Here is a 12894-nt window from a genome sequence, read left to right on the forward strand (position 1 = left end):
TTTCCTTAGTATATTTCTTTATTTATTTGTAAGCTTTTATATACCGAAGTTTAGCGAAAGGCCTTCACTCCGGTTTACAGGTGTAACAACAGTTTGATGGACTCAGGACCAATGGGTATAGTGTACTCCTGATAGCAGTTGGAGACGGAGTCAGATTTTAATTTGATGTCAGCCTACATATACCCGTGCAGGAAGCACTGCTCTTCAGTATTCTCCTCGAAAAGCAATTGTGGATATATGTGTGTTTGAATAACTTGATTAACTTGGCTAAGTAGATTAACTTGGACTGGTTGAACTGATTTCAAACTGGAGACCGCCAGTGCATTCAACCGAGAAACGCCGACGCCTGGCAACTATGGGTGTCTTAACTAGAGGTAAAACCTGGCTTACCCATGCTTGTCTTGGTCTCGGGGATTGTCACCCGAGATTTCCGGATTTTGGGGCAGCCGTGGGCAGGATGCCGAGTCCATCTGTCTACACTAAGGAAAACGAAATTATCAGGTAAGTAATTTCTCCATTTCCTAGCGTGTAGCAGATGGACTCAGGACAATGGGATATACAAAAGCTACTCCCAAACAGGGTGGGAGGCTGCCCGTGGCCCACTTAGTACTGCCCTTGTGAATGTTGTGTCCTCCCTGGCCTGAACATCCAGGCGGTAGAACCTTGAGAAAGTGTGGATGGAGGACCACGTCGCCGCCTGACAGATCTCGGCAGGTGACAGCGTCTTGGTTTCTGCCCAAACACTGCCTGGGCCCTTGTGGAATGGGCCTTGACTTGTAGAGGTGGAGGCTTGCCTGCCTCTATGTAGGCTGCCTTGATTACTTCTTTGATCCAGTGGGCTATGGTTGCCCACGAGGCCGCTTCCCCTTGTTTATTCCCGCTGTGAAGGACGAATAGATGGTCCTGCCTTTCGTATGGATTCCGATCTTTCCAGGTATCGGACTAACATTAAGATGGAGTTAGTCTTCAGAGTCCTTATGGTCGTCTGGAGATGACAGCGAGATGGTTTGGTTTAGATGGAACTGAGAAACCACCTTTGGAAGGGAGGGGACAGTGCGGAGCTGTATGGATCCCAGTGTGAATCTAAGGAATGGTTCCCGACAGGATAGTGCTTGAAGTTTGGAGATGCGACGGGCTGAACGTATTGCCACCAGGAATGCAGTCTTCAAGGTCAGGAGCCATAGAGAGAGACCACGTGTAGGTCTGAAGGAAGATCCCACCAGGAAGTCTAGTACTAGATTGAGATTCCATAGGGGCATCGGCCACATTAATGGTAGTCTGATTTGATTGACCCCTCTCAGGAAACGGGAAACGTCTGGATGGGATGATAGACTGATGCCGTCCAACCCCTTCTGAAAGCCATCCTGCAGAAATTCCAGGAAAGATCACAACAGGCTTCGAATATTCTCCATATTCGTATGTAAGTTAGAGACATGGAGAACTTGCGTGCTCAGAGCAAGGTGTCAATCACTGCCCCTGAGTATCCGCTCTTCTTCAGGCGAGTCCTCTCAATGGCCAGACCGTAAGAGAGAATAGAGTTGGGTCTTCGTGGAGGATCGGTCCTTGTTGGAGCAGGTCCCTGTGTGGGGGTAGACACAGAAGGTTCCCTGCCAGAAGTCTTCGCATGTCTGCGTACCATGGCCTTCTTGGCCAGTCAGGGGCCACTAGAAGTACTAGCCCCCTGTTGTGTTCTATCTTGCAGATGATCCCGCCCAGTAGTGGCCATTGGAGAAAGGCGTACAGCAGGTCTTCCTGTGGCCAGTCTGGACGAGGGCGTCGATTCCCTGGGATTACGGTTCTCGTCTGCGGCTGAAGAACTTGGGAACTTGGGCGTTGGACCGGGTTGCTACAAGGTCCATGGCTGGTGTTCCTCAGCGGTTTACTATCAACTGGAAGGCTGCATCCATTCCCCTGGGTCTAGACTCTCTCTGCTGAGGTAATCCGCAGTGACGTTGTCTTTTCCCGCTATGTGGGCGGCTGAGATCCCTTGTAGGTTTGCTTCCGCCTACGCCATTAGGGGGTCTATTTCCAGGGACACCTGTTGGCTTTTGGCTCCTCCCTGGCGATTGATGTAGGCAACTGTTGTGGCGTTGTCCGACATGACTCTGACCGATTCGCCCTGGAGTCTGTGACTGAATCGAAGGCAGGCTAGTCTGACTGCCCAGGCTTCCAGTCTGTTATTGTTCCATCCCGATTCTTCCTTGTCCCATTGCCCCTGGGCCGGCAGTTCCTGGCAGTGGGCTCCCCACCCTCATAGGCTCGCATCCGTGGTGAGAAAGACCCAGGTCGGTGGGGATAACCTTACTCCCTTGCTCAGATGGTCTTCTTGTAGCCACCACTGGAGCTGGGTCTGCACCTCTGCCGGTAGCTGGAGGCAAACAGAGTAGTTCTGGGACATTGGGTTCCATCGCGACAGTAGGGAACGTTGTAGTGGTCGCATTTGGGCCCTTGCCTATGGGACGACTTCTAGTGTTGATGTCATGAGGCTGAGGACTTGGAGGTAGTCCCATACCTTGGGGCGAAAACAGGTCATCAGGTTTCGCAACTGGTCCATCAGTTTCCTTCTCCTTGTAAGGGAAAGGACGACCTTGTCTTGATTGGTATCGAACCAGACTCCCAGGTAATCTAGTGATTGGGAGGGCTGCAGGCAGCTCTTGGTTGTGTTGACGACCCACCCGAGATTCCGCAGTAGATTCTTGACTCTGGTGGTCGCCCGGTGACTTTCCTCTGGAGATTTTGCCCTGATCAGCCAATCGTCCAGATATGGATGTACGAGGATTCCTTCTTTCCTCAGTGTGGCCGCCACAACCATGATCTTGGTGAACGTCCGAGGGGCAGCTCCCGGAACGGGTAGTGATGGTCTAGTATCGCGAAGCGTAGAAAGCGCTGATGTTTGTGATGGACCGGGATGTGGAGATAGGCTTCTGACAGATCCAGAGAGGTCAGAAATTCTCCCGGCTGTATTCCCCTTATGACCGAGCGTAGGGTTTCCATGCGGAAGTGTGGTACCCTCAGGTAGCGATTGACGGACTTGAGGTCCAGGATGGGCTGGAACGTTCCCTCTTTCTTGGGGACGATAAAATAGGTGGAATAGTGCGCAGTATTTTGTTGGTGCGTGCGCCCCAGTGCTATCGCCCTTAGGGCGAGTAGTTTTGTCAGTGTGGTTTCCACCGCCGTCCTCTTGGAGGGGGCGTGGCACGGTGATTTCACAAATTTCTGGGGGGATACTGTGGAAGTCCAGGTAGTATCCCTCTCGAATGATGGTTAGGACCCACTTGTCCGTTATCTCGACCCATCTTTGGTAGAATAAGGCAAGCCTGCCCCCTATGGCTTCTTCCTGTGGATGGGTCTGTTGATTCTCATTGTGGGGTGCGGCTGGGGCCTGAACCTGAGCCGGCTCCCCTCTTGTTGTGTCTGTTCCGAAAGGACTGGCCCCTGCCTGTGGAGAGAGGTTCTTGGTATGTGTTTTTGTAACGTCTGAAATGCTGGGATCCTCTGCCCTTGGATCTTCGGGGAGAGGGGCGTTGGTTTCTTTTGTTTTTCCTCAGGTAACCGAGGTACTGGGGATTCGCCCCATTTGTCAGATAACTTCACCAGTTCGCTTCCGAACAGGAGGGCTTCTTTAAAAGGCATTCACGTGAGTTTCGTCTTGGAAGTCGCATCGGCTGACCAACTTCGGAGCCAGAGTTGCCTTCTGACTGCCACTATGGATGAGACACCCCTGGCTGAGGTGCGCACGAGGTCAGAGGTTGCATCCGTGAGGAAAGATATTGCCCGTTCTGTTTCGATGGACGTGGTTGCGTCCCTGGACAGCGACAAGCAGGCACGAGTCACCACAGCACAGCAGGCAGCGATCTGCAGGGACATAGCTGTGACATCAAATGACTGTTTAAGGATGGATTCCTGACGTCTGTCCTGGGCATCCTTGAGTGCAGCTTATCCTTCAACTGGAATGGTGGTGCACTTTGAGACCATGCAGACCATGGCGTCCACTTTGGGGAACCCCAGGAGTTCTTTGGCTGAGGGTTCCAGGGGGTATAGGGCTTCTAGGGCCCATCCTCCTTTGAAGCTGGCCTCCGGGCATTCCATTCCAGGTCAATCAGTTGTTTTACGGCCTGCAGCATTGGGAAATGGCATGAGGCCTGACGGAGCCCGACCAGAACCAGGTTAGTCTTTGGCTCCGCTGCGGAGCTTGTGCCTGGGATGGCCAGCATCTTTGGGCTCAGAGATACGAGATCTGATAGCTTGTCTTTGGAGAAGAAACGCATCATAGTTCGGTATGGTTCCGTCCCTGGAGGCTTTCCCCTTCCTCCAGGGAGTCCGGCTCTTCCTCTGAGGTGTCTGTGTCCCCAAAGGGGAGGCACGTCTCGAGGAGGTCGAGAGGGGCCTGGAAGGTTTCGCTCTTCTGGCGAAGACTGTGGCTGTCACAGGTGGCACCGATTGCGCCTGGACGAAGGTTTGCAGCCCTTTGAAGAATTCCACCCAGGGAAAGGTCCCTGAGTCCATATTGAATCCAGCAGTGTTCCCTGAGGAGCCCATCTGAGGAGGGCCTGTGCTGGGGATAGAGAGGTCCTGTGTACTGTCATTGGTGGAGCCGGATTCCTCTACTGGCAGAGGGGGGCCTTGCCTCGGTTCCCCCAGAGCCTCTTCGCACTGTAGGCACAGGGCAGAGGCCACTTCATGTTGCGCAGCTCTCAGGTGGCAGGCTGGGCAGAGGGCTTGTCCCTTGGCGCCATGATTTGTGCACGTGGAGCTATTCAAAACTCGTCTATGTGTGTATGTGCGAGCTGGGAGGCTTATTTGTGCGTTTTGGGTGCGCCAACGCTGTGTGTGCAAGATGCTGGAGATGTGCATGCAGGCCTGCGCTTAGGGAAATGCGCGCGCCGCTGTGCGCACAGGTTTATTTGTGTGCCCGGCACCGTTGTGCGCACAGCTCAGTTGTGCGGACAATACGGCAACTGGGGGGGGGGGGAAATGGCTCCGACGACCCCCCCCCCGAGGGTCTCTGCATGGAAGGACCCTCGCACTGGATCGGGGCCTAGCCTGGACGGGGCTGCTCAACCCGCTGGAACAGACGCTGGATGGCGATCTGTGCGGCTCACCGAGCCTTGGAGACCGGAGACTTAAATAAAGATTTCTACCTTACCTTGTCTCTGCGCTTCCCGGTCTCGTACCAGGCGGTCTCCGGCTGCGGGGGGGGGGGGGGGGGGGGAATACCTTCACCGCTGCACTCAGTATTGCACCCGCTGCCTCTCAGCCACTCCCATTCCTGGGGCTAAGTCCACACCGGGAACCGGCTACCGGACAGAGGCTTACCTCTGAGGGATCTCAGAAATCACCTCAGGAATTCTCGACTGGGGGAGGGACCCTTAGGTATCACTGCAGGAGAGCGTGTGTAGAGTCCCAAACTGCTAAGGAGACTGAGAAATACTGAAGAGCAGTGCTTCCTGCAGGGGTATATGTGGGCTGACGTCAGACTGAAATCTGACTCCGTCTCCAACTGCTATCAGGAATACACTATACCCATTGGTCCTGAGTCCATCTGCTACATGCTAGGAAAAGTTTATTTTTTTTTAAGTAATTCACAATACAATGTAAAGGAAAATTGGTTCTTACCTGCTAATTTTCGTTCCTCTAGTACCACTGATCAGTCCAGACTCCTGGGTTGTGCCTCCCTGCCAGCAGATGGAGACAGAGAAAGTTTCACTGACCCTGTACATAAACCATCTGCAGTCCCTCAGTACTGACCTGTACCCAAGCCAAGATGACAGCAACAACCATAAATTACTAAGTAAACTTCTAAAGCTTCTCAACAGCTCAGGCCTCTTGACTGGCTGAGAATTCATACAGACTGAGGCCGTAAACCAACATTCCCCACTGCATGTTCCGCTAAGCAAGCTTTGTGCATAAGCAAATTAAAACCGGCAGAAGACCTCTCTGCACCTCCACGGGACAGGGAACCGCCGGCAACATTTGAGGCGGCAATTCCCCTGCCTCACCAGCAGATGCTGCTAGGGAATCTAAAATGGTCACTGTTTCTGCGCTAGACCTCATCACCCGCAAGGCTTATTGTAGCACTGCAGTCATGCTTAAAGTAGACCCCAAACACTATACTGTTTTTGCTGCATGCTGTTCCTTCCTGTACCCGCAGCACCACCAGCACCTCAACAGCAATCAGGGGAACAGTTCTTCAGCGCCACGGAGCTAATGCCTGGTTTCCTCCGCAGGCAGAGAAGCTGCTGAAAGACTTCATCGCTGAGCTCCCAGAGCTGCTAAGGTAGCACCCTCCTGGAACCCTGCTGCCGCAGATTCCAGACTAGTTCCTTTTTTTTTTCTCTTTACTCTCTGAGAACAAATAAAGATACATAGAAACCAATACTTTCCTTTGGTGCAGAGCTTCCAGTTCCAGAAGTGCAGGCCACATGGAATATTAGAAAGTAGACCACTGGTTATATCCTTCTCCTTTCGCCAACTTTAGTGACCCACCCCAGAACAAACCATATAAAAGGGATACCTCCCTGCTCCACTGGGCTTGCAGTGCAGAACTGCCAACAGGTTCCACCGCTGTCCTGTGGGGGATGAGGGATCTGGACCACCAGATGTCCACCTCATGGACCTCTGGCCTGAGCTATCAGAAAGGTCACCAACCCCCTGCTTGTCCACTTCAAATCAGGAGTGATGGCTCCCACTAGGACCTCACAACCCCCTGGGAGGATCCGGAAATTTTGTCTTTTAATCTTTTTTTTTTCTCTCTCTCCAGACTGCAGGTTTTAACCCTCTACCATCTGCTGGAGACAGAGAAATACTAAGGGACCGCAGGTGGCACACTGGGTTATATACAGTGTTAGTGAACTCTTTGTCTCCATCTGCTGGCACTGAGGCAAAACCCAGGAATCTGGACCAATCTGGGTACGTACAGGGAACATATTATCTAAGTCACCAACTGCTTATCCCTAAGCATAAGCAGCTAAGAATCTGTCTACTATTTGAGATCCTGCTAGGTATTTGTGACCTGGTTGGGCTATTTTTGGAAACAGCATATTGGGCTTGATGGACCCTTGGTCTGGACCCAGTATGGCAAATCTTATGTTCTTAATATCAGCCGACTGCTGGCAATGTTTCAGAAAAGCTGCAGTAATGCTTCCCGGTCTCGTACCGGGCGGTCTCCGGCTGCGGGGGAACTGTTCAAAAATAGTGCTGGCATCTCGTTTATAAAAATGTATATACATCTGGAGATCACGTGATGCCTTGACGTGCACGGATGTGGGTATCCCTCACTGCAAACCCCCAGCTACCCGTCCGATCTCATCTGCTGTGTTCGCAGCCGAAATTAGTCTTAACTCTGCTGGGAGCTAACCCCCAACAGGCACAGGAGCCTTCTGAGTCGGCTAATGGTGACCCGACTTACAAAAAAAAGAAAACGAACGGGAGAGGCCTAAACCGGCGGACCCGCTGCAGGAGGAGGAGGCGGGGCCACCCGAACTGATGCAGACAGGAACGCTGGTAGAAATTAAAGCCGCAATTCAAGCCACACTGAAGCCCGAACTCAAAAATATTTCTAACAAACTGACGAAGCTTACCTCTGCAATTACGGGCTTTGAGCAGTGTTTCCAGGACCTTGATCAGAGGGTATCAGATATCCAAGATGGCTGCCGCGAGGCGGAGGCGGACCTGCAACAGCTAAAAAGTCTGCTGGTGAAACATGAAGAGAGGCTTGAAGACCTGGAGAATAGGTCCAAGCGCTCCAACATAAGGCTGGTCGGTCTGCCCGAGTCCCTGTTAGAGATCTTTCACAGATCCCGGAAAAATGGCTCACCTGAGAGCTGGCTCTCACGATGCAGTCTGGTCCGCTTCACATTGAAAGAGCACACAGACTGGGACCCAGGAAAGACAATCTACCTAGACCCAGGGTGGTCATTGCTAAACTCCTTAATTATGCTCACAAAGGAGAAATTCTGCAGGCACTGCGGGCGGGGAAAGAGATCCACTATGATAATCAGAGGATCTTGGTGTTCCAAGATTTCTCGGCACAGCTATCCCAGCAACGTAAGAAAATGGCTCCATATTGTGCAAAAGGTTTTGCCCTGGGAAACAGGGCCCACTTGGTTTATCCAGCACGTATCCGAGTGGTGATGGATAGCGGTGCGTGTTGGCTGGAAACAGAGGTGGAGGCCCAAATATTTCTAACAACCCAGGAGGCTAGTGGCAAGAAAGCGAGATCACAGATGCCGCAATCAGAACCTTCCTGAGGAGCTGCGCCTGGTAATAAAGTTGCACCTTTATTATGCACAGCACTACTCTCACTGGAGATTGCAAGCCTGTGACTGAAGAAGCCGCACCGCATTATCTCATTGTTCTGAAAGATGGTTGAGATTTATTCCTGCACTGGACTGTTAGCTGCAGTTCCTATCATTTGGAAGCTTCACTGATTTCTCACTATCGCAGGAACTTTCCAGGTTCTTCCCGTTGTTTTTCTGTTGCTAAATAGGCCTACAGTTAGAAGTTTAACCATGTGAAGCATTGTGCTCGGGAGGGGGGGGGGGGGGGATAAACACGCCCAGGATCTCTCGTTAGCTGATAGTTAAGTGGGTACTAAGGAGGTAGTAGAGTACAGGGGGGAGGGGAGGTCAGTCCTGGAAGGATTCAGTGCAGTAATGTGAATCTAGATCATTCAGATCGCTTGCAGGGAACATTTGGCAATCACATGATTTTGGCCATTGGTGTGGAAGTCTTAGCTGGGACGGCCTTCATACCTCACAAAATGACAAATTTTTTCAGGAATGGGCTTACACCCAGATAAATGGCTAAGAGTGGATATCGAATGAATACCTGGAACGTCTGTGGCATAAATTCCCCAATTAAAAAAACAAAAATCCTTACATTGTTAAAAAAAAAAAACAAAAACCAGTCAGCAGATATAGCTATGATGCAGGAGACGCATCTGAATGATTAAGAGCATTTAAAGCTATTTCAAAGGTGGGTTGGAAAGGATTACTTCGCTTCTGCTACAATTCACTCCGCTGGGATTGCTATCCTCATTAACAAGCGACTGCCACTCCAGGTGACCAAAGAAACAAAAGACCCTAAGGGGAGGTACATTATCTTAGTCACAGAATATCACCAAGTCACTACTGTGTATTGCAATGTATATGCCCCCAATAATCCAGACCTAGACTTATTCAGAGCCATCTATACGCATCTTATCCCATACCTGGAGAACACCATAATCGTGGGGGGCGACTTAAATACACCAAAAGACCCACAGTTAGACAATCGGTCAGCCACGCCCATCCTTCGATCAATAATGGGATCCTTTTTCTGGAACGTATGCTCCACCTAACCGATGCCTGGCCTACCCTACATCCCGTAGAACAGGAATATACACATTTCTAGGGCCATGACTCTCAATCCCGGTTTGATTATATTTTAATCAGCGCACACCACTTCCCTAAGCTTCGGGAGGCAGGGATAGACATGATTCACATATCCGATCATGCCCCAGTTTGGGCTGAATTTGTCACTGCTTTAGCCCCCCAAACTCAGCATATGTGGAGATATCCATACTACCTAGCTGAAGATGCCAAATTTCAATCCTATTTGAGAGAGAAGTGGAATGAGTATCAGGGACATAATCAGAGCCATATTGACAACCCCATACTTTTCTGGTACACAGCAAAGGTGGTCTTGAGAGGGGGTCTTGAGAATTTGTTGCCAGAGGATGTGGTTAGTGCAGTTAGTATAGCTGTGTTTAAAAAAAGGATTGGATAAGTTCTTGGAGGAGAAGTCCATTACCTGCTATTAATTAAGTTGACTTAGAAAATAGCCACTGCTATTACTAGCAACGGTAATATGGAATATACTTAGTTTTTGGGTACTTGCCAAGTTCTTATGGCCTGGATTGGCCACTGTTGGAAACAGGATGCTGGGCTTGATGGACCCTTGGTCTGACCCAGTATGGCATGTTCTTATGTAGCTAAAAGGTGGAAATTATTGGACAAGAATCTACTTCTTCTGACCGCAAAACTGAGTCAGGCAAAGCGGGCCCTAATGGGCTCCAATACTCACATTAATAAGGAAGCATACTTCACTTTACAAGGTGAGGTGAACTCTCTGCTCCACCAGAGGGCCAAAAAGGGCCTCCTCTATTACCAATATAAACTATATCAATATGGTAATAAATCGGGCAAGTTGCTCTCCAATTTAATAAGAGTCCAGAGAGCTCCCCGCCATGTAACAGCTATGCGTTCCCCCTACAGGGCAGGTGGTGACTGAAACCCCAGAAATACTGCAGCTCTTCCGAGATTACTATCAAGGCCTATATACAGCTGGGAGCTCAAATGTTTCTGCTAGTGAGGAATTTTCTGCCCACCTACATCTTCCCTGCTTGTCCTCCGATCAACAGGCTTGGTTGAATAGACCCATAACGGAGGATGAGGTACGGGTCATTATCAGAACAATGAAGCGATATAAGACCCCAGGGCCTGATGGATACATAGTGGAATTCCATAAAAGCCTCAATGATAATCTGACATCACCCTTGACCCGAATGCATTGGTCCAAGAAGGGCATTTCCCCAACCATACTAAGCTGGCCCATGTCACCCTTATCCCCCAAGCCTGGGAAGGATCCAATGTCTCTAACATCATATAGGTCCATCTCACTATTAAATGTGGACCAGAAACTGTTAGCCAAAATAATTTATCATCTAAAGCTGTGGCTTATCTATTTACTGGGGTGCACAAGCAACCTGTTACTGTGACCATGTTATTTGAATTATTGTACCTTTATCTGTTCTTAATAAAAAAAAATGTTGAACAAAAAAAATGTATATACATCTATATCTATTCATCTAGATAATAACAATTACCATATTTTTTAAGTTAATTGGAAATCCATTTTTTAATCAATATTCTTTTTCGATAATGAAAAAAAAGTAATATCAATCATATTGTATTACCAAAAAGAAAATGTGTTAAAAAAGAAAATACTTTGGGTAAAGATGAAGCTGACACCTTTAACAGGGTGCCAAAATAATATTTAAAATGCAATTTTCAGCTCCTGAAGTTTTATTTATCACTTGCATTGTTTTCACACCTGATCAAAATAATGCTCCAAGAAAGCATCATCATCTTCAAATGCCATGGCGATTGTGGAAACCTTTTGTAGGCTGGAAAGCATCAATTGCTTTCAATTTCTTAGACTTGAACCCTGCCTATTAACTTTCAGAAAAAGGCTTAAGACCTGGCTATTTAAACAAGCCTTTCCCGAGTCTAATAGCCAGAAGAGATCCTACAGCAGGGAGAGAACCTATGGTAATACCCATTGAGAGACCTTACTGCACAATTGAGAGATCCTTCTGCACAATGTAAATAATTTCCATTAAGACACATTACGGCACAATGTAAATAATCTATCTCTGTAAAGATTATATAATTCTTGTCTATCCCTGTCTCCTTCCTCCCCCAGTTTCAACAACCTTGTTATATTGTAACTTTTTACATCCTTGGCACTGGTTAAAAGAACAAAGTTATTGCACCCCTTGTTATCTGTAAACCAGCATGATATGATTGTATTATGAATACCGGTATAGAAAAGCTTTAAATAAATAAATAAAATTATCTTATGCCCATTTTATTTACTTCTTTAAAAACACAGCCCACAGGTCCTAATTACTTGTAACTTGTAGGGCACAGTAAAACATCTATAGATAGGACTTTGTTTTCAGGTTTTATTTTTCTTGAGAATTTCAGTTTTTATTACAAGAATAAGAATGACTTTATCTGGAAAAATTGAATCTCCTTTTTTCTATTAATGTCTCCCATTTTTATTTTTATTGTAATAAACACTGACAAATTCCCAGGAAAAATGAAAACGAAAGAAAGACTCTGACTTACACCCATAATCTCACAAAGTTGGTGTGATCCCCTTGATAAGAAGTTAGCAGCATACTGTAGGGCTCCCACCTCATCTCAGCGATGCAGGAGGCAGGCCTTGTTTTGCCTACTGCATGCAGGGATTTGTAGTTCTGATATTTTTAGGCTGATGAAGTCTGAACTTAATGTTTCCTGAATAGCTTTTGAGAGCTAATAACCTCTTCTTTAAGAATCACCTTTATATTTACATATTTTTGTTTTTATTCATGAATCTTATTTCTGGCAAATTTGTTTTCGGGACTTATGCCAATTCATTGGTGAACATGGTGAGAGCAGCCCTTGCCACGGGTGTTTTCTTCAGGATGTGTTTAAACAAATTAGGTAGCCACCCCCATCACAAGTACTGTCCCCGGGGCGTCTACCGACAGACCATATGCGTTAACGTACAGGAAGTTGCATTTTTGGGGATTTCAAGATGTTGTGAAAAGGTTAGGGGCTGCTACGGTTGTTTTCCTCAGGATCCGTTTAAACAGACCCCACCCCACGTGTTAATGTGGCTGGGCGCTGAATTTTTTTGTTTTGAAGGACATCAGTGGTACAAATCAGAATTACAAATCCCTGCATGCACTAACCTGGGCAAAACCTGGCAAGGATAGGATCAAGCTATTTGACCTGGGGAAAAGAGGTAATCCTAACGCATCAGCACTTGAAAGCCTGCACATTAATTATGAAGAAGGCCCTGAGCACTGACGTGAAGAGTCTTCTATTATCTGCTATTTTGTACAAGTCACTTTAATTTTCTGGACCTCACTCAGTTGAAAACATTTCTCTTAATCGTGTTTAAAATAAAAAAAAAGCCACTGTTATTTTAAAAGAGAATTTTAAAAAATGTACCTTTTTATTTTTGCTTTGCTAATAAAACTCCCGCTTTCATACTTTTAGCATTACCTCACCCGGTAGTCGTTTTTTGGGATTTTACTCTTCATGTCAAAGCAGTTTTTACCCGTATCAAAGATGGCAG

Source organism: Rhinatrema bivittatum, chromosome 8, assembly GCF_901001135.1.
Source record: "Rhinatrema bivittatum chromosome 8, aRhiBiv1.1, whole genome shotgun sequence".
NCBI lineage: Eukaryota > Metazoa > Chordata > Amphibia > Gymnophiona > Rhinatrematidae > Rhinatrema > Rhinatrema bivittatum.